General features: G+C 49.4%; 1 protein-coding gene across 2 annotated transcripts in view; it reads right to left on the bottom strand.

Annotated features, from left to right (window-relative positions):
- The window catches only part of Runx1 (RUNX family transcription factor 1), a 229290-nt gene that overhangs the window by 40480 nt on the left and 166662 nt on the right, over positions 1-22148 (bottom strand). The gene's annotated exons all lie outside the window — the stretch shown is intronic.

Below are 22148 nucleotides of genomic sequence, written 5' to 3'. Positions count from 1 at the left end.
AGTGGGCCCTGGAACTCAGCGGCATGCCCCTTGAACAGGAAATCGGGTGCAGCTGCAAACCTACCACGTAGGGGTGATGCTTCCTCTAACACCAAGGCGGGCACAGGGCAGCCCTGTCAGGCCCTACACACCCAGGCCCCTTCCTCCTTCACACAGGCTCCTCGGGAGCGCCCTTTCTTCTCTGAAGCTGCTCCCTGTACATACCCCAAGGAGGGAATAGGCAGGAAGGCACAGCCTAAGCCTGTTCTAATATTCCTAGCAGGCCAGGCCCCTGGGAGCCCAGACAGAGGGGCTCGGCCAGTTGGCTGCTACACTTCCCCAGGGACTGAGGAGTCAAAGTGAGGCTGAGAGATGTCTGCATGGTCAGTAGATGTCCATTTTACTGGGAAATAGCCAGCAGGGGCGCTCACATGGTCCAGCCAGGAGAGCTGGGCCTCCAGGTTCTCCTCATCATCCCTTCCAAATTGTCATGAAACTAGAGAGGGTAGCAGAGTCCAGCCTCCCACATAGGAATGCAGTCACAGAGGACTCGGGAGATCCATTCATCTTTTAAAGAGACCAGCTCACCCTTAAGGTTTGTTTGACTAGAACCCTTGACCGAGCCACAACTCTCCCGCCAGTGGTCAGGCAGCCCCAAAAGAAGACAGAAGACCCTGGCTTCTGCCCATAGAAAATGCTGCTTCCGTACCCCATCCCAGCCTGAAGCTAGGCAGAGGGGCCCTAGATGCCATTCCCCCAGCACAGGGTAGGAGCAAGGCTATGAGTGGTCACCCACTCACCCCCGGCCCCCAGTTCCCAATTGCTACAATTATAAAATCCAGTTGTAGAAGCTGTGTTACGGTCTCAAATCCCCGTGGCTTGCTGTCTCTTCCTGCCACGGGCCCCCTTGGCACCGCTGACACTGTCTCAAGTTCCAGGCCAGAAAAAGGGCCTACTATATTGCGGTGATTTTTATCACTAACAAGACCTGTTTGGCTCCAAATGCAGGGGGGGGAGGGAGAAAAGGGCTTCAGCATAATATTTGTGTAGTTCACACGCAATGTTCCCTCTTTCCACGTATCACCAAGGCAAATCTGGCCTGTCCTTCAGAGCTGCAGCTCACGACACTCAACTCAAGCACGAACACCCCGAGTCACGCGGGCTCAGCCGGCACCCTTGTGAGAGGCCTCTCAGAGCCTGAGTATCTCGAGGTCTATGGACAAGAGAGGCCAAGTCCCCGAGCCTCCTCCTTCATGCTTTCACCAGCAGAAGCACAAAGACTTGTTTTTCTAGAACCTTCTGCTCCAGTCAGCCACGGCACGTGTAATTTGGTGTGCGGCCTTCTTTGGCCCTTCCCTCCCCTTACCGTGCGACAGAGTCATGCCCGTCTCCCCCTGACCCCCAGCTCCTCGCCACACTACGAACCCTCGAGCTTTCCCACAGAAAAACAATCCAGCTCTAAAGTCATTGAAAGCGTGACGCGGTCCCTTTTAAGTGCCCACCACGGCCTCAGCCAGTCAAGGGCAGAGGATGGCAGAGACATGGCTCTGGAGAGCTGTGTGGCCTGAGAAGGAATGTGGGCCAACAAGGACTGCCAGCAGGGTTTGTCCGTGTTTCAGCTTCACATTCCTGAGGCGAAGGCACCCAGTGGCAGGTTTTTGAAGAACACTGTGAAGGACAGTGTGCGTGTGTGTGCGTGCGTGTGTGTGCGTGCGTGCGTGCGTGTGTGTGTGTGTGTGTGTGTGTGTGTGTGTGTGTGTGTGTGGCTATCGGAGTACCTGCCCCGTAAAACTTGGGGACATGGTCACCGAGAACCCAGACAGGAGTTAAGCCATTTGGGGCAAGCCACTTTGGGGCCAAAGCATGTGACATTATTTATTTTTTACTTCTCTCCCCTCACTACTGGATGGTTTAAAAAAAAAAGAAAGTCCTAATATGTGAGCTGTTTTCATCCAAGCTGACACCTGCCAAAATTGCAGTCATTTACAGAGATTAACTGATGACTGTCTGCTCTGGCAGGAATGCTCCGGCGTAGCTCTGGAGCCTAAGCCCCCGAGAGTCTCGGGCTGGGCTTAATGCTTGGGGTTGGGGAATAGTTCATGCCACACTCTTCTCATGTGCATTCTGGGAGTCTGTCAGAGAGCTGCTGCCTGTGAGGAAACTTGACCCCCATGTTCACAGGGTGTTAGAGAGTTACGACACCAGGGCACTCGTGAATCGAAAGGCATTATCAAGTCTGAGGTGTGGTCCTGATGCATTTAGAATCCAGAGGGCCAGGAGCACCTATTCTCTCCTGAAACCGTCAGGCCGTGCGTGCCAAGCAGCAGTATTTCCGTGGACTATAGGAGCTTCCGGTAGAAACTTTCAGGCTAGGGGAGAGAGAATGCTTTGTATCTCCACTTTCTTGGACCTGCATGCTATTAAAATGTCAGTTTGCCCCCTGAATTTTAAATGCAGAAGCACGTAAAATGACTGCTATGAAACCTCCTCTCCACTCTTACTGATTACTGGGCCCTGGAGGGTAACGGGGAATTCAATACTGGACCAAACCACTGTAGGACTGTGCAGGCCTAAGCCCACGCGTGCCGGTAGCCTGGACTTTTGAGTTCATGGGGCAGTCGATTGCGAAGGTCTGCAGAGCGGGTTTTAAGCAGTGGCTACCTCAGACCACGGATGGCTGCAACTTACGGACACGCACACAGAGCTGGAAGGCACCCACAAATCTTCTGCTAATATCTTTACATTTCTGGGTAGAACATTCTCCTCAAAATGGCATTATACATGCAGAGTCATAGAAAACAACAACAAAAAAAAATGGAAAAAGCAACGCATAATGAAGTAAACGGACGCCATTCGGTGGCGCCTGTTTCATCCTAAACAGATCTCTGCAGTTCCCTGAGGCAGCTCCCGACACCAGGGCACGCCTCAATGCTACCACATTTTATGGCACACAATGAAGCCAGCTGTCACCTCCCTTCTGTTAAGGCTGAGTGGGATGAGCATGCACAGTTCCATGAGCCTCAGCTGCCTTTCCCAGGGCACCACTGTGGTCTGTGGCTGCAACTGGAAGACGCCACCCGATCCTCTACCAAAGGCAACAAGGTGGAATTACCACCGTTTCCTGGAACCCTTTGATTAGCCCATCAACCCATTAGAGCGTGGTTCTGATAGGAGTGTACCAGCGTTCTTGTGGATTTCATGGCGTATACGTAAGATCCTGTCACCGGTCATCAGATAGGGAAGTCTATGTAAAATGACAACACTGAAAATTCTCTCTCTCTCTCTCTCTCTCTCTCTCTCTCTCTCTCTCTCTCTCTCTCTCTCTCTCTCTCTCTGTCTCTCTCTGTCTCTCTCTGTCTCTCTCTGTCTCTCTCTTCCTCTGTGTGTGTGTGTGTATATGTGTGTGTGTTTGTAAATTGTGGTTCTCCTGGTGAATTTTATACATTCACCTTTAAAATGACATCTACGTTTCAGAAATTATCTTTCAGTCAACTCCATGCTAGCTACAAGGTCTGGGTATAAAAGCCTTCTCCTTTCTTTGACTAGCCGCAGTTTTATGACGGGGACAAGGAAGCGATGTGTAGTGAACAGCTCACCTTCCTTGTGTCACAGTCGGTGCTAACTTCCAGGGTTGCTAGGATTTTAAAGTAATGGCACTGAGGGCAGCAGTGACCCTTCCTTGAACTGTCTTGCAAGTAGCCAGACAGGCCTCGTGTCCAGCAAATCAGCCATCTTTCAGCTAGCTCAATGTTGAGAAATACCGTCTAACACTGCATATTATCCAAATATTACAAAGCACTAGGGAATCTATCTCAGTGAGAGAACACACTGCCCAACATTCCCTGTTTAGCATTGTAAAAAGTGAAAGGAAGAAAAACTCCCAGTTTAGTAAACATTTAAATTAATGAAATTGCATTTACACTTGTTCACACACTATGTATAAAATATGTGATGATACTATCCAATGTATGCCAATGTACATCCCAATGCATTTTCATGTGTGTGATTTTACAGATTGTCCAGCGTTATATGATCATAGGTAGCTTCACCCCACCCACCCTACTTTAATTTTCTATCATGTCATTGTGCTAAGAGAACAGGACACAGCTGTTACACTGAAGAGCTAGGAAGGGGGCCAGAGAAGTCTGTCATATCTTTTAAAGGACACATGACAAGCCAAGTTCAGAGAGGTTACATGCTTTATCCTATCTCACACAGCCAGGTGGAGAATGAGCACGGGTCCATACCCCCCCAGGTATATACCCCCTCCCTGTTTCACACCCACAGTCCCTAGAATTAGAATCTTCGATTTTGATGATCCCACCCCTGTAACACAAGTGACACACAATCCAGCTGAGTCTAGATCACGAGCCCCGAGAGGGTTTGCCTTTCCACACTGTCTTTTGTCTCTCTAGCATCCCCAGTTTGCCCAAAGAATGAGGAGGAGGGCCAGGGTAGTGTGGCGGTCTGCGGCCGGCTGTGGGAGCGGGCATCAGAACCATCCCAAGGCTCTTGCTAGGTGGGTGTAGAAGAAGGTTCCCTGGAACTCCAGCTCCTAGAAAGATCTGGCTGCTGCTGCTGTTGCTAGTGTTGGATACATGTGTGAGAGAGGGGAGGAGAGGCTCCGCTGATGCTGACCAGTTTGTGAAGTTCCCGTGAGCGCCACCATTCCCCTCTCTTACAGGCTTCTGATTTGCCGCGGGCTGGGGAATAAAGCACCCAATGAGAATCTGCCCTCACTGTCTGTGGGATGTTGACTGCCTGATTCCTGAAGTTTCCCAGGCCTGTGCTGTTCAAGCTCCTGATATGCAATGGCCTCGTAGTTATACCTATAGCCGGTGCACATCTTCCGTATCCCTTCAATCATCTCTAAGGGATTTCCCATACCTATACAAATACTAACGGTGGGCGGGCTTTGGGCGGGCGGGCTTTTGCCGGTTTTGGGCGGGCTGGCTTTGGGCCAGCTTTTTAACATTGTATCTTTTGGGGGGAATAACAAGGAGAAGAGTCTTCATGCTTAACACAAATATACAAATGGTGGGAACAAGCTTTTTAACGTATCTTTCGGGGGAATAACAAGGAGAAAAGTCTTCATGCTTAATAAGACACTTTTTTAAAGAACATTTTTTTCATCCACAGTTGCATGAATTAGCATGTGAAGCATGAACTAGCACATGCAGCATGGATTAGCGTGAGTAGAGCCCATGGATATCAATGCTGGCTGTAGTCTAAGCTCATGGGCACTTTGTGATGGCCTTGATTGGTGTGAGAACTGGCGGTCTTTTGGTTTATTTTAAAAAGTTCTTTGATATGTACAGAGAAGCGCTTCCCTCATGATGGTCCTGTACAACTGTCTCCCACTATGAGTAGACAGCTTTCGTTAGAACAGTGGGGTCCTCAACCTTCCTAATGCTGTGACCCTTTAATACGGTTCCTCACGTCGTGGTGAGCCCCACTCACACAATTGTTTTTTATTGCTCCTTTATGGATGTGTTTTTGCTACTATTATAACAGTAATGTAAAATTTTTTTGGAGCTAGAGGGTTGCCTGGGGTTTGTGACCCACAGGTTGAGAACCACTGGGTTCGTTGCTTCTCAGAACTCTTGAGGAAGAAACGACTCCTATCTTGCCCTATGAGGAAATGTGGGAATAGCAGGGGTGGCCATGTGGAGGTTATTATTCTATTCTGGAAGTGCTGCAGGTAAGACCTCAGAGTGCGTCTGAGGACCAGGGTGTCGACACAGCATGGTAATCCTTCTCCCCCTGAGAGGCAGCCCGGCACCAGGACACATCACTGCCTGTCTGGCATGCCCCATCGCCCACTGTAAGTCTGTGCTTCCTGCAAACCCTGCTGCGGCCAGAGTAAGTCTCTTCACTGCTCGGGCTCCTTATCTGCAAGCCTGGAATTAAAGGACTAAGGTGGATTACTCCCAGGGGCTCTAAAAGCACCCATGGCAATTACATCTGCCGCCATTACCTACTCAGTCGGGTCTTGTTGGACGACTCTAAGCATGGTGTTTCTTCACAACTTCGTGGGATGTCATGACTCAGTGTCTTAGCTTCAGTCAGGCAGACAGCTTGTCTTTAGAGACTGTCCCCAGTCTGACCATTAAGATGGCCAATCTCTCTCTCTCTCTCTCTCTCTCTCTCTCTCTCTCTCTCTCTCTCTCTCTCTCTCTCTCTCTGTCTCTCTCTGTCTCTCTCTGTCTCTCTCTGTCTCTCTCTTCCTCTGTGTGTGTGTGTGTATATGTGTGTGTGTTTGTAAATTGTGGTTCTCCTGGTGAATTTTATACATTCACCTTTAAAATGACATCTACGTTTCAGAAATTATCTTTCAGTCAACTCCATGCTAGCTACAAGGTCTGGGTATAAAAGCCTTCTCCTTTCTTTGACTAGCCGCAGTTTTATGACGGGGACAAGGAAGCGATGTGTAGTGAACAGCTCACCTTCCTTGTGTCACAGTCGGTGCTAACTTCCAGGGTTGCTAGGATTTTAAAGTAATGGCACTGAGGGCAGCAGTGACCCTTCCTTGAACTGTCTTGCAAGTAGCCAGACAGGCCTCGTGTCCAGCAAATCAGCCATCTTTCAGCTAGCTCAATGTTGAGAAATACCGTCTAACACTGCATATTATCCAAATATTACAAAGCACTAGGGAATCTATCTCAGTGAGAGAACACACTGCCCAACATTCCCTGTTTAGCATTGTAAAAAGTGAAAGGAAGAAAAACTCCCAGTTTAGTAAACATTTAAATTAATGAAATTGCATTTACACTTGTTCACACACTATGTATAAAATATGTGATGATACTATCCAATGTATGCCAATGTACATCCCAATGCATTTTCATGTGTGTGATTTTACAGATTGTCCAGCGTTATATGATCATAGGTAGCTTCACCCCACCCACCCTACTTTAATTTTCTATCATGTCATTGTGCTAAGAGAACAGGACACAGCTGTTACACTGAAGAGCTAGGAAGGGGGCCAGAGAAGTCTGTCATATCTTTTAAAGGACACATGACAAGCCAAGTTCAGAGAGGTTACATGCTTTATCCTATCTCACACAGCCAGGTGGAGAATGAGCACGGGTCCATACCCCCCCCAGGTATATACCCCCCTCCCTGTTTCACACCCACAGTCCCTAGAATTAGAATCTTCGATTTTGATGATCCCACCCCTGTAACACAAGTGACACACAATCCAGCTGAGTCTAGATCACGAGCCCCGAGAGGGTTTGCCTTTCCACACTGTCTTTTGTCTCTCTAGCATCCCCAGTTTGCCCAAAGAATGAGGAGGAGGGCCAGGGTAGTGTGGCGGTCTGCGGCCGGCTGTGGGAGCGGGCATCAGAACCATCCCAAGGCTCTTGCTAGGTGGGTGTAGAAGAAGGTTCCCTGGAACTCCAGCTCCTAGAAAGATCTGGCTGCTGCTGCTGTTGCTAGTGTTGGATACATGTGTGAGAGAGGGGAGGAGAGGCTCCGCTGATGCTGACCAGTTTGTGAAGTTCCCGTGAGCGCCACCATTCCCCTCTCTTACAGGCTTCTGATTTGCCGCGGGCTGGGGAATAAAGCACCCAATGAGAATCTGCCCTCACTGTCTGTGGGATGTTGACTGCCTGATTCCTGAAGTTTCCCAGGCCTGTGCTGTTCAAGCTCCTGATATGCAATGGCCTCGTAGTTATACCTATAGCCGGTGCACATCTTCCGTATCCCTTCAATCATCTCTAAGGGATTTCCCATACCTATACAAATACTAACGGTGGGCGGGCTTTGGGCGGGCGGGCTTTTGCCGGTTTTGGGCGGGCTGGCTTTGGGCCAGCTTTTTAACATTGTATCTTTTGGGGGGAATAACAAGGAGAAGAGTCTTCATGCTTAACACAAATATACAAATGGTGGGAACAAGCTTTTTAACGTATCTTTCGGGGGAATAACAAGGAGAAAAGTCTTCATGCTTAATAAGACACTTTTTTAAAGAACATTTTTTTCATCCACAGTTGCATGAATTAGCATGTGAAGCATGAACTAGCACATGCAGCATGGATTAGCGTGAGTAGAGCCCATGGATATCAATGCTGGCTGTAGTCTAAGCTCATGGGCACTTTGTGATGGCCTTGATTGGTGTGAGAACTGGCGGTCTTTTGGTTTATTTTAAAAAGTTCTTTGATATGTACAGAGAAGCGCTTCCCTCATGATGGTCCTGTACAACTGTCTCCCACTATGAGTAGACAGCTTTCGTTAGAACAGTGGGGTCCTCAACCTTCCTAATGCTGTGACCCTTTAATACGGTTCCTCACGTCGTGGTGAGCCCCACTCACACAATTGTTTTTTATTGCTCCTTTATGGATGTGTTTTTGCTACTATTATAACAGTAATGTAAAATTTTTTTGGAGCTAGAGGGTTGCCTGGGGTTTGTGACCCACAGGTTGAGAACCACTGGGTTCGTTGCTTCTCAGAACTCTTGAGGAAGAAACGACTCCTATCTTGCCCTATGAGGAAATGTGGGAATAGCAGGGGTGGCCATGTGGAGGTTATTATTCTATTCTGGAAGTGCTGCAGGTAAGACCTCAGAGTGCGTCTGAGGACCAGGGTGTCGACACAGCATGGTAATCCTTCTCCCCTGAGAGGCAGCCCGGCACCAGGACACATCACTGCCTGTCTGGCATGCCCCATCGCCCACTGTAAGTCTGTGCTTCCTGCAAACCCTGCTGCGGCCAGAGTAAGTCTCTTCACTGCTCGGGCTCCTTATCTGCAAGCCTGGAATTAAAGGACTAAGGTGGATTACTCCCAGGGGCTCTAAAAGCACCCATGGCAATTACATCTGCCGCCATTACCTACTCAGTCGGGTCTTGTTGGACGACTCTAAGCATGGTGTTTCTTCACAACTTCGTGGGATGTCATGACTCAGTGTCTTAGCTTCAGTCAGGCAGACAGCTTGTCTTTAGAGACTGTCCCCAGTCTGACCATTAAGATGGCCAATCTCTCTCTCTCTCTCTCTCTCTCTCTCTCTCTCTCTCTCTCTCTCTCTCTCTCTCTCTCTCTCTCTCTGTGTGTGTGTGTGTGTGTACGACAAATTGTCATGTAACCCAGGCTTGTCTTGAACTCACTACATAGCAGGGCATAACCTTGAATTCCCGATCCTCCTGCTTCATCTTCCCGAGCACTGGGGAGACAAGTGCATGCCACCACAGCATGTTTACACACTCCTGGAAGCTAACCCCTGAGCTTCATGCGTGCTAAGCATGACCTCTACCCGCTGAGCTCCACCCTCAGCCTCTGGCTTCGTCCACAGCGACATTGTGTCCCTGTGGCGTGTCTGTGCGCACTGAGCCCTGAGTCCAGGGAGAAGCGGTGCCGTTTCTTCCCATCTTAGGGCCTAAGGTGCCCGGCACACATCTGGCTAAGGCCAACTGACAACCGGCTCACTCAACAGCAAGAAGCCCAGGCTTTCATGGTCAGCACCCCCATCCTTTATTCCCCAAACTAGAGGGAAGTAGAGTTCATTTGGGGCAAAAAGAATCAAGAACTAAAGGGTGTAGTAAGTAGAGCGTGACTGTTAGGAAGCTACCTGTTGGGGCACATTAGCAGACCAGACAGTGGAGCCTCCTGAAGAACTGTCCTATTAAGTTAAATCACTCAGCAAAACCCATTCGCTTGCCCTTTCATCGCACGGAAGACAAGGACAAGTCCCTTGTGCAGGGCTGAGCACAGCACACTGCGTGAGCCAGCATCAGAAGCGGGTACTGCCTTTACTCTGTAGTGAGTACCACACACACACACACACACACACACATACACACTTACACCACACACACACTTACACCACACACACACGCTTACACCACACACACACACACACTTACATGACACATGCACATACCACACACTTATACCATGTGTGTTGTATGCATCTATACACACATCTGCACAATGTATGCCTAATATTTCTATCAACTCATATATTCACCATGTCTATCTGTACACAGTACACACTTCCATCACATCATACAATATTTGTCACGCACAAACACATGTAATGAATTTATATATATACCCCATGTATGTTATATGTACATGCATGTATATTCCATGTGCTCCTATCACACATACAACAAACACAGTGTGCATACGCATGTTCTATATGAGCATTTTATACATTATGTGCAATATTATACATACGCAGATCACACATGTATGTACACACACATACACACACACGCACACGCACACACACACAGTTTCACACAAAGAATCCCGCGATCCACACATGGAGCAGTAGCTGAGGTCCAACCAACAGCAACAACTAACACAGTCACAGGCTGCAGGCTGTCAGGGCCTTCCTGTCGGGGCCTTCCCTTCTCCTTCCCTGAGTCCCCAGGATCCCCCCCTCTGAGCCCCCGGGATTCAGGGGACACAAAGCGGCGGCAGCATCGCTCATTCTCCATTTGGGGCTCAAAGGAGCCGACTCAGGTATGAGGGGCTCCCATGGGCCCCTGGTGTCCTGCACCTTCCCGAGAGCCGAGCGATTGCCTCTGAAGTCGTCACCCTCCATCGCCTCCTGCGCTGTCTGGTGACTAAAGAGGTAATTGTAGCCTAGAGAAGAAGCTGTCTGCTTATGTTGTGATCTTGACCAGAAGCGGCCCTCTGTGGGGGTGGCCGGCAGGGGCAGCCCAGTGGGAGAGAGGGTACAGGGACCGCACATGGCAAGCTCGTCTCCTGTGCCAGCCTATAATCCTGCTGTCAGCTCTCCTTAGTGCACTGCCTCCGAACCCCTCCTTGAAGTGTAATTAAAAAGTAACCTGATGTAACTGTCTGCCGTATCTGTCTACCAGAGTGGCTCTGACCCGACAGAGTTCAGGGAAGGCGGCCACGGACGGGTTAAGTCTGAGCTGCAAGGCTAAGGCAGCATCGGGAGAGGAGTACGGACTCTAAAATCTACCTGGAGAGTCTGACCTGGCTCGGGACTTCAGGCCTTCAGCAGGGCAAGTCCCAGGCTGCACAGGCCCGAGAGGAAGGAGCGAACATCCCAGAAGCCCCCCCCCCCCCCGCCTCCATCTCCGAGCTTAGTGTGTGGCCTGAGCTCTGCGTCTCTCACTTCTCCGAGTGAGCTGCCCGTCCTCTCCTCTCCTAGCAGATGCTACGCGTGATTAGTGGTGGTGCTGAGCATGTTTGCACAGGGCCCAGATAAACCTAGGCCCTTTCGAGCCTGAGTGATGCCTCGGTAAACCTGGCTGGGTGGGTGAGTGAGTGAGTGAGTGAGTGAGTGAGTGAGTGAGTGAGTGGATGTCCTTCCTCTGGGATGCTCAGCCAGCAGTATCAACAATGATCTCTGCAACTCTGGGCTTAGGAAAAGGGATAAAGAAACTCCCCCCTGCTTAGTCCAAGGTCTGCTCAGCAGCCCCAGGGCTATCCATGGCCAGATATGGCTTCTAACTCTCTCAGATCATCAACTGGAAGTGGGGGTGTAGCTCAGAGGTGAGTGTTTGGCTCGCTAGTGTAAGGCAATGGGTCTGCTCAATCCCTAGACCTGAAGAGAAAAATGCCAACTGGGGGTTCTAGGCTGACCACCAGGGGTTCTAGACTGACCACCTGGGGTTCTAGATTGGCCAACTGGGGTTCTAGACTAGCCTCAAGGAATTGGGGCCAGAGTCAGCTCATGGCCAGATGCTAAGCAGAATTCTCTAGTAAGCAAATCAATAGTTTCCTCTTGTTTTTCAACAAACCACTGGCATTATGTCACACTCCCAGAAAAGTCTATTTTCAAGTTATTTGTAGATGCCTCCAATTTTCAGCCACTGCAGTGTGTGGCAGAGAGGGGAGGGGAGCAGCTACCAGTCAGGAAGGGGTGAATGAGCAGAATCCTGTCTAGCAGTCACCCCAAGTATCCATCTATAAGTGGCCATGTACCTGTACAGCAGAGTAAGGGCAATGTCGGTTCTGTATCTGCTCTAATCATCACAAGACCCAAGCACCCCCATCCTCCCTATGGGGACCACATTTCAGGAAAGGATGAGGGAGAAGCATGCCTACCTTCCTAGCATCCCCCTCTGAGGCTTTCCCAGATTTGACAATGCTGGGCCTTGTCTCTGGTCACCTAGGGACTGTCCTATTGGAAGTTGGTCTCGCGGGTCCCAGCTACTCTCTCTGCTGCCGTCAATAACAGAACCATTTTAAAAAGAGGTCTTTGGACCTTTCTCCTTTACTGCCTTTCTTCTGAGCACTCCAACGTGACCGTGCAAACTTTTGGAGCCCAGCAAGAGAGCCCCAGAACCGGGCAGACCGCACTGTTGTCTTTTTCCCTAGCTTGATGGGGCCCCGCCCCACACCCTTCCTGTCCCCCTGCCCCCCTCACCACACAGCTACTTCTGCTTCCTTCATTTTCTCTCCAGCTGCGGCTGAGGTATAGTGAGGCTACTGTATGGGACTTTGAAAGCAGGGCCGCGCAGGGCTTTCCAGACTCCATACAAGTCAGCTATTCTCCGCCTTGTTTGCTTTGGCTGCCGGTTAAGCAGCACCGAATGAGTCAAACAGTATTAACTTTCAATAGGGAAGTGGTGCGGTCAACCAAAGCTGGTTGCGGCTAGATTGTGGAGATAGGTAGGGCAGGTAATGAGGAGCAGCCCAGAGTACGTGAGGGTGAGGAGGAGGCGGGAGGGAGGCAGCCGCGCTCAGTAATGCTCTGGCAATTAAGTCAACAGGACTCACGCCATCTTATTCAATTTTTTTTTCAGTTGGCTGAGGAATTAACACCAAGGTCTCTGACCGGGCAGCTTTGGGAAGTTGTGGCCATTAGGCTTGGACAATTGAGCACTTTGTGGGTTTACGGATTTTTTTTTCTTTCTTCTTTTTTTCTATTGCTGCCAGGTTCATGGGAAACACAGCTTTGATGGCTTCCCCCACTTAGCTACTCTACTGTGCAAGGGGCCTTTCTTCACGTCTGTGCAGCAGCTTGGGGTGGGTGGACAGAGCCTTCCTAGGACTCCCATCCCCAGTGACCACCCCTTCTCCCTGTATGGACGCTATCATCAAAACCAATCTCGGACTGTCCCTGCTACAGTTCAGCTGCTCCCGGGGACACGGAATCAGGCTTTCGGGGGCCCTAAGTACCTTAGCCCTCACTACACTCCCTCCCCACTCTGCAGATGAGAACATTGAGGTTCCAGGGGAAGCTGAGGCAGACCGCAGGGCCTGAGGTCTTTCCACTGGGCACTGCCCCCTTGCTCAGGGCTCAGAAGCCTTGCAGAGAACAGCCCCGCCCTCCAGACTCAGATTCCAACTGTTTCCAGTTCTTTCTTCCTGTACTCTGCTACTTATTTATTTTGGGAATGGCTGAATCACCCTTAGGACAGAAAAGATTCTCTGATCATGCCTCAGCCACTATGTCAGCAAAGGACCAGGAGAGACAGTGGCCTCCAGAGCCTAGCATCAAGTAGCTGCAGTTTCTGAAACAGGCACTGAGTGTAGGGTGTCCCATTTCACCTCCCTGAAACTGAATATCAGACAAATGCCATCGAAAAAAGCCACAGCCACAGCCACACAGCAACACACACAAAGCCACACACACACAACCACAGCCACACATACACAGTGAGACACAGCCCCCCCCCCACACACACACGGACAAACACAGACACACAGAGCCACACACACATAGTCATACACACACACACACACACACACACACGGACAAACAGACACACAGAGCCACACACACATAGTCATACACACACACAGACAAACACAGACATACAGAGACACAAACACACACACAGAGCCACACACACATAGTCACACACACACACACACACACACACACACGGACAAACACAGACACACAGAGACACAAACACACACAGCCACACACACACACACACACACACACACACGGACAAACACAGACACACAGAGACACACACACACACAGCCACACACACACACAGACAAACAGAGACACAAACACACACACAGAGCCACACACACATAGTCATACACACACAGACAAACACAGACACACAGAGACACACACACACAGCCACACACACACACACAGAGCCATACACACACAGACACAGACACACACTCACGTAGCCACACACACACACAGACACACACACACAGACACACACTCACGCAGCCACACACACACACACACACACACACACACAGCCCCTCCCCACACACGCACACAGGAATATGGACTCAGAAACAGCAGCCTGTACTGCTGTCACACACACACACACACACATACACACACACACACGCGCGCACACACAGGAATATGGACTCAGCCTGTACTGCCCCCTCCCCGCCTGTACTGCTGTCTTCAGTCGTTTTGCCTCATGACAGCTGTAGAAGAAAACTATAGAAAACTATTTGGTTTTGGAAGAGAAAATAAACTCAAATAAAACTCTCAACTGTAGATTAAGGCCGCCTCGTTTGTTTCTCAGTGTCATAACGAGCTTACAGACGCAGGCACACGGCAGAGGGTAAAGTTTCTAAAGCACAGGTTCACAGTGCTGGCTGATTAAACGACTAACCTCTGCCCCCCAGCCCCGCCCCCATGTTTTCACCCATCTGAAAAGTCAGGATGAGGAGGAACCTATCTTTCAGGATAGAGATGGTTCTGTTCTTACCAGCACTTGCTGCTCTTACACAGGACTCACAGGGAAGCCCAGAACCATTTGTGACCCTAATTCCAGTTCCAGGGGATCTGATGACCCCTTCCAGCCTCTAGGCCATTAGGCATGCAAGTGGTACATGTACATATATGCATGCAAAACACTCATACACAGAATATAAAACAAGTAAATCTAAGCAAACCAAAACTATCTTTAAGAAAACAATCAGTTTCCTTACAATCCTTAAGTGTCCTGCGCAATATCTGTAAAACAGTAACAGTAGTTTTTTTACTTATTATCTCATCCACATCTACTGCATTTCTATTATTTAGTTGACACACTGTTAAGTCACATTTTGATACATGCCATCTCAGATTAAGACAAAGCCCTGTACAGTGGAGAGAGCTCACTTGATACTAACAGAGGATCTAGAGAATGTTCTAGATGCTAGGAGCACTGGCAGGTCACAGCCATGTGTGTGGTTAATACTGCCGAGAAATGGAGCTACGCATGATAGCTTCATCTGGAGATGCCCTCCGGTTCTCTGAAGAGGGGGCGGCGTATGCTTCACAAGGTGGTGCCCCAATAAGGCTTGGGTTTGTGGACATTCTAGTGCTTCCAGATTTAAAGTGCCCACCAGGTAGGGTTGAAGGAAAAATGGCTCTTGCAGAATTATGTCCCAGGCCACCAATTTGCCAGGATCTCCCTGTCCCTATTTTTAAATAACTTGGAATTGATACATATTTGGCACCCACGGGAGCAGAATTCCATGTGATGTGATTCCCTTGTTGAATAAACAGTGGGGGATGAAGGGGAGCCACCTGCCCGTGCCCCTGGCGTGTGAAGGAGGGCCACCTGCCCGTGTCCCTGGCGTGTGAAGGAGGGCCACCTGCCCGTGTCCCTGGTGTGTGAAGGAGGGCCACCTGCCTGTGCCCCTGGCGTGTGCTTTAGCTGTTTACAGGGCACTTCTGTGCAGGGCTGTGGGCAGCAGCCTCACATGTATGACTCCTCTTTGTGGTGTTGCAATTCCCATGATGGGGTTTTACAATGGCCTTGTCACCATGGGGAAAGTGGAGTCAGGCAGCTCTCCACAGACTCTCCATTCCCACCCGGTCTATCTCATTTAATCCCCACATCTCTTTGAAAGGTGGACATCTGGAAGCCCCTTCTACAGGGAGAAACTGAGGCACCCGGTCAGGAAGTAATAGAGGTAGGACCTGAAGCCAGTCTGGTCTGGCTCTGATGCCACTCCCTGCTGAGACCTCATAACCCCACGTCGTCTCCTGCTGTTCTTTCTGCCCCATAAGCAGTGTTGGGTAAAGAGAAAAATGTACCCCTGTGTGTTTCCCCTAGCTTTTGTAAAATAAGTGGACCAGGAATACCATGAAACCACTTACAGGTAAGTGAAAATGAGACACCTGGAGAAAAAAAAATCCAAAAAGGGCCTTAAAGTCACCCTGTACCTAAGAAGTGACTTATTTCAAATGTATACACATTTGCCTCAAATGACCAGAATATGACTAACCAGCCACAGTGAACAAAAGTAAGAACAAGACCCAGCAAATGAAATACCCAGTGTTGGATATTTCAACGCAGGCGAGCACGCTCAACTTTTTTGCTAACAGTGCGGGCTTTAGTCAATACTTGTTTTAATGGAACCTGGGCATATGGAATTTCTAGGAGTGGGAAATTAATGTATCGCCATTAACTTGCTTCATAAGGGTCTGGGGAGTTGTAGATTAATTCCACTGTGCTACTTTAAGGGAGGCTGGGGTGAGGGAGCCTACAGGAAAAAAAGACTTCCCTTTGGGCACTTAGATGTGTTCTAACCTCGGCTTTCACTTGTGGACATAGGCTCCGAAAGTCTGATACACTTACAGCAAGTGTTCCCAGGGAAAGCCTTACTCATTGAACTTGATTGAAAGAAGGAGTTTAGCACCCGAGTAAAGCCAGCGAGGTCAGTGCTTTCACGGGTCTGACGGCGACAGTTACGGCACACACTGATAGATTATACCTCATTTACCTCTTTCCTAGCGACACCATTTAAAGCCGTCTTAGCTCCACAGCAAAGCTGCCTTACAAAATGTTTTCAGATGCAAAGCGCATGAAAAGAAGAGGCAGATTCAAATTAGCTCCAACGAACTTAGAGGCAGAATCCAACATGAGGAGACGGGATTGACTGATGCAGTCAAAACTTTGGGGGAAAATCCTTTCGAGTGTGCGCAGCAGTGGCAGAGTACTTTGAGATACAATGTATCATCAGCCTCTTTCTAACTGCCTTTCCCGGCTACACAGCTTACAGGAAAACCTAAGCCCTTGGGAAAACTCAAGAGTCCATTCAAAGTGGAGAAGGGAAAGCGGTGTGGCCATGAAAACATGGCAATTGCCCTCGGAAACGGGAGACACGGACATGTTGTACTGCGCTCTGACAACAGGGCCTGCTGACCGGCCACAGACTTTCAACAAGCTGGGGCCACTTGTCCCCCACGGGAAATGCATCAAAGCAGGGTCCCAGAGGATGGGCTACAACACTCACGGGTGGCAGGAGTGCTCTCTCTGTCTCTCTGTCTTCACACACACACACACACACACACACACACACACACACACACACACACACACACACACACACACACACGTTCAGGGGTGGGGGTTTCTCCAGAGACTTCAGACCTGCAGACAGTCGACAGGGTGGCTAGTGGCTTCCCAAGTAAGCAGAACTTGGATGTGGCTAGAGATTACAGGCATCCTAGTGCGATGAGCCCAGCACAGTCAGCCCTCCATATCTGTGACTGACACACACTCTTGGACCCAACCCACTTGAGGCTGAAAATCCTTGAGGAAGGAAAGGTGTGCCCGTGTGGACGTGTACAGCCCTGACACCTCGGTCTAATAACGTCTGTGCCATCCTGGATGGAGCATTTCAGTAACCTGGAGGTGACTGGCAGTCTACAGTAAGATGCACACAAGTTATCTGCAGAAAGTCTGCCATTTGATAGCAGGAGCATGCCTGTGGCAGAATTTGTATCTGGAGTGCTGGTTCCTGGAACAAGCCCCCTGGGGACAGCAAGGGCAGACGGTGTGGAGGGTCTGTTATTTTCTAGAACAATCTGAGATTCTTCATCAGCTGTTTTGTGCACACGATAAGTAGGGGCCCAAGTAGTAGGTCTTGGGTATGAGGCGATCTCAGCCTCTGTGCTACTGGGACATAATTTTTTGCCAAGTTTTTTTTTTTTAACAAATTCTGACATTGGAGAACAAGTTTGATGAAACCATGGGAGACTTAGGAGCAGTGCCCAGAGTATTTTAAGGGGCCATAATATGCCAGAAAAGAAATGTACTTACTGGGCCTAACTACAATAAACAAAAGCTGAAATTAAAAAAATCAAAATGCATAAATGTTTAATTACACCTCAAAATGCAACATTAAGGCAACTTCATGAATTTTTAAATTTAGGATTTACAAATCCCTTGTTGTTGTTGTTGTTTCTGTCTAGAGTTTTCTCGTTTTTCAGAAGAGTCTTAAGACTAAACACAGAGGATAGCTGACATCTTCCAAATGCTTATTGTGGCCAGGAAAGGTTCTCGGGGGTCCATGGAGGGAGTCTATCGTTCAGCCTCTTGGTCCCTTGACACTAATGTTGCCATTGTGCCTGTTGGACAGATGGCCAGGTAACAGCATGCCAAGGTTAGCCAGCGTAAACATGGGAGTCTCAGCCCCTACTCAGTGTCTCAGGCTGAATGGCAGAGATACAAGGGCTGCAGGACATTGTGTGTGTGTGTGTGTGTGTGTGTGTGTGTGTGTGTGTAAGAGAGAGAGAGACAGAGACAGAGACAGAGAGAGCACTAATGTAGAAGCCATGACTGATGTTCAGGGGTGGTGGCTTGGGGTTGTTGGCCTGTAAGGGGCCCCATCTGTGAGGAAGCCATATATCTGTTTTACTGACGATATTCTGTTACCCCTTTTGAGTGGGAACTAATTTAGAGATTATCTCGTCTCATTGCCTAGTTCGACCCAAGAGGAAACCGAGGACTAAAGTACTTAAGATAATTGCCTAAGTTCACACCCACAGGTCTGACGGCGGCGCCAGGGTGAAAGCTCGGGTCCCGGAGTTGAGGATCCCAAAATCTCTTCACACATTTTAAGATTAAGGAACGGAAGCCTAGCTGTAGACAGTATTAGCTTTTTTTTTTTTTTTAGCCCTTCATGCAATCACTTCTAACAAGGACTGCACATCAGCATAGGCCTCAGCCTCACTGGGGTGGCATTCTAAGGAGCAGTACGGTTTTGCTGCGATGTGACCGGAAAGAGACACTCCAAAGGGATGGCTTGGCTTTCATTGGCTACACGTCTCTCATTGCTCTCCCCCCACCCCCATGCAGGCTGAGAAGGCGTCTTGATCACGCTTCTGGATTCTTACGACCACCTGGACAGAACCTGCTCCGGGTGGCAGGTGCCACCTAACCCTCAGGACTTGTGCGCAGAAGCAGGACATTGACCAAGAGTCACTGGGTACTGTCAAGGCAGACTGTTGCCCATCCGGGTAGCAGCAGCATGGATTGCTGCTGTTGGCAGAGACAGAAGCATGTCCCTTCTGGGTCTATTCACGTTCCCCCCTCCCCCTACCCCCGGGACCCTTCCAGGCCAGAGTCTGAATTCGGGAGTCGGGGGAACCTCGATGCTCACAAACCTCTTGTGACTCTACTTCCAGATTACTAAAATAATAAACAGGAAGTGTCTCTAAAATTCTCTGGAAACACCCAGGGTTATTATTACAAATGCCTTAGAGAACTGCCTCTCTAAATCTCCAAGCAGTCAGAGAGGTTAGCGGGGAGGGGGGAACCACAGTAAAACACCGGCCGGCATCCCTGTTTGCCTGAAACGCCTTCAGAGTGGAAAAGCAGAGAGAGTGCCCCCCTACAGGCCTATTCTTTCCTCTGGTTCTCACTCTGGGCTGGAAGGAAGGAAAGACTATCTCCGTTCTCCTTTGTCTAGATCCCGTCTTGACCTGATATGCATGTCTGAACACTCCAAGGTTAAGAAGGTCATGTTGGTGGCCTGGGAGGCACATTGGGGCAATTCCCTGTAAGCACCGTGACTGGCAATGGCAGTCCCAAGAGCCCACTACTATGTGCCTAAGCGTTATGTGGTACCCTATGCTACAGTGGGATCCCTGTTAAATCATCTGTCCTGGAGGCTGCCTTGGTCACTGTATTAGTCTTTTCCCTGGGCGAGGTACAGGTTTTGTATTATCCTTGGTTTCCAGCCTAACCCAGGTCCCCTAGCAGACCTCGGTGACACGCGCATTCAATTGCTGGCGCACGTGGCCGTGGGCAGCATCTGTGCGTCGGGAACTCCATGGGAAGTAGGTGGGTAACTCACTATCCCTACCTAGAGGAAGACTGACTCCCTCCAGTCAAGATGGCAAAGACAGACACAAAGCCACAGGGCTCCAATCTCCAAGAAAACCACGTGTGAGCCACACCCACACTGACACGCCCTCCTTATCAAAGGTACAGGAATCACAATACAATGACGCTCAGATACTATCACCGTTTCAGAAACAGACATCCGGTGTCCATGGAACCCAACATCTGGGATTCCTCAACTTCCATTCTGGCTGGCTATCTGGATGACCTTGGATCCACTTCTTAATTAGCTTTTGCCTCAACTGCCTTACCTGTTTCTTCCAAGATTTTATAAATTAATATGCCTGCAGCACTTTGACTGGTTATTGTGCAAAGTCAGTCATTATAATTACTGGCTCTTCTCACCAAGAGAAAAGAATGTTTTGAAAAAAAAGATCTACACTGTTTTCAATCAAAAGGAGAAGCTACAAGCTGTTCTAACAGACTTGATTTTTAAGTCCATTATCACCCTAAGCTTACAGATGTCTTTTCATGCATTTTGCTCTTTCACGGGAAAACACATGCCATATACAAAGATTCTATTTAGCATATATTTTTGCATACATGTGCAGCAGGTTAATTTTTTATTGTTACTTCCCTTTGAAGTCAAAGAAGAAAATTATATTAATGAGATTGGGAGTACAGGATGGTGTCTGTTGCCCAAGCACCAGGGACTGCATCTGGGTCCCCTAGCCTCCACGTGTAAGAGCTAGCCTTGGCAGTGCACACGTGTGACCCCAGCACGGGTGAGTGCAACAGAAGAACTCTAGAGACTCACTATCAGCCAGTCTAGCCAGAATTTTAAGCTCGGTAGACTCTGGGTTCAGTGAGAGACCCTGACTCACACAAACAAAAGAGAGGATGAGGACAAGCAACATCAACCTCTGACCTCCACGTGGGAGCACACTGTAGGTACACCCTCATAAAGATGCACATCCCACATCTCTGTCTGTCTGTCTCTGTCTCTCTCTCTCACACACACACACAAGCACGTACACACACTTAGAGTCACATGATGACTTCCACTAAGTTCTCTAGGAAGCAGTTGGTTGCCAAGGTGACCCTTCAGCTGACCCTATTCTCAGGGAAGTCTCACCCAGAAGATTAACTGGCGAGACTGATCTGACGGTTTCAAGTATGGCTCCACTTTGCTCCCATCACTGAATCCCAGAGCTCCAACCGTGACTGCTCACGGCAACTTTACAGGCGGGCAGAAGCTCCTCGACCTTTCTTTCTGAATTCTAATGGAGCCTATTCCGCACACCCCAGGTACCAGAGCCGATAATAAAAGACGGCCCCAGCCTGGTCTCCGGGATGGACCCAATACATCAGACCTCTGACCTCCACTCTCCTAACGGCCTCAGCAACATGTCTTCTGTCACACAAAACCAAGACACGTGTGTAAACCACATCGTGGACTATACATAGAGTATGCATCTTGAAACACATCCCCTTAGTTTCCTCGATTATAGACAGAAGGGGTTGGAAGCTGGAGTTTTCCATTAAGTTTCTAGAAATGCCGAAGCTATAGGAAACAACTCTTAAAATTCTTTTTGTGGAAACTCCTTTTATGGGGGGCAGGGAGAGCTGGGGAGACTGCTCAGTCACTGAAGAGCAAGTCACCCAATGTGAGGACTCATGCCCCCCTCCCCCTGCCCACGTGAATAGCAGGTGAGGAGGTAACCACAGTCCTGCAGTTTGGAGGCGTGCAGATCCCTGATGCTTACTGGCCGGCCAGCCGAGCTGAGTGGATGAGCCACAGGTTCAAGGACAGACCCTGTCTCAAACAACAAGGTAGAGAGCGGGAGACAGTGACGGTTGATGTTGTCCTCTGACCTACACACACACACACACACACACACACACACACACACCCCACCACCGCCGCCACCATCCTTTCAGCTAGCTTCCGTTCTTACACTATCTTTCAGCTTGTGGACAAGGGACTAAATGCTCCAATGGCACTCTTCCTTCCCAGGGAACCCAATCCCCCGCCTCCCCCCACCCCCCAGCGCTCAACTCACTAAAGTCTGTGTGGGCTGGAGAGGCAGACGCATTCCCGCATTCCTGTAGAATGTGTGAAAACAGTTCTGGTGTACTCAGATGGCTACTGGAGAATGACAATTGGAACTACAAAAAGGCTGGGGA

This window comes from Mesocricetus auratus, unplaced genomic scaffold (genome assembly GCF_017639785.1).
Source record: "Mesocricetus auratus isolate SY011 unplaced genomic scaffold, BCM_Maur_2.0 Super-Scaffold_100008, whole genome shotgun sequence".
NCBI classification, from domain to species: domain Eukaryota; kingdom Metazoa; phylum Chordata; class Mammalia; order Rodentia; family Cricetidae; genus Mesocricetus; species Mesocricetus auratus.
Note: the sequence above shows the minus strand (reverse complement) of the source record. Positions and strands in the feature narration are given on the sequence as shown.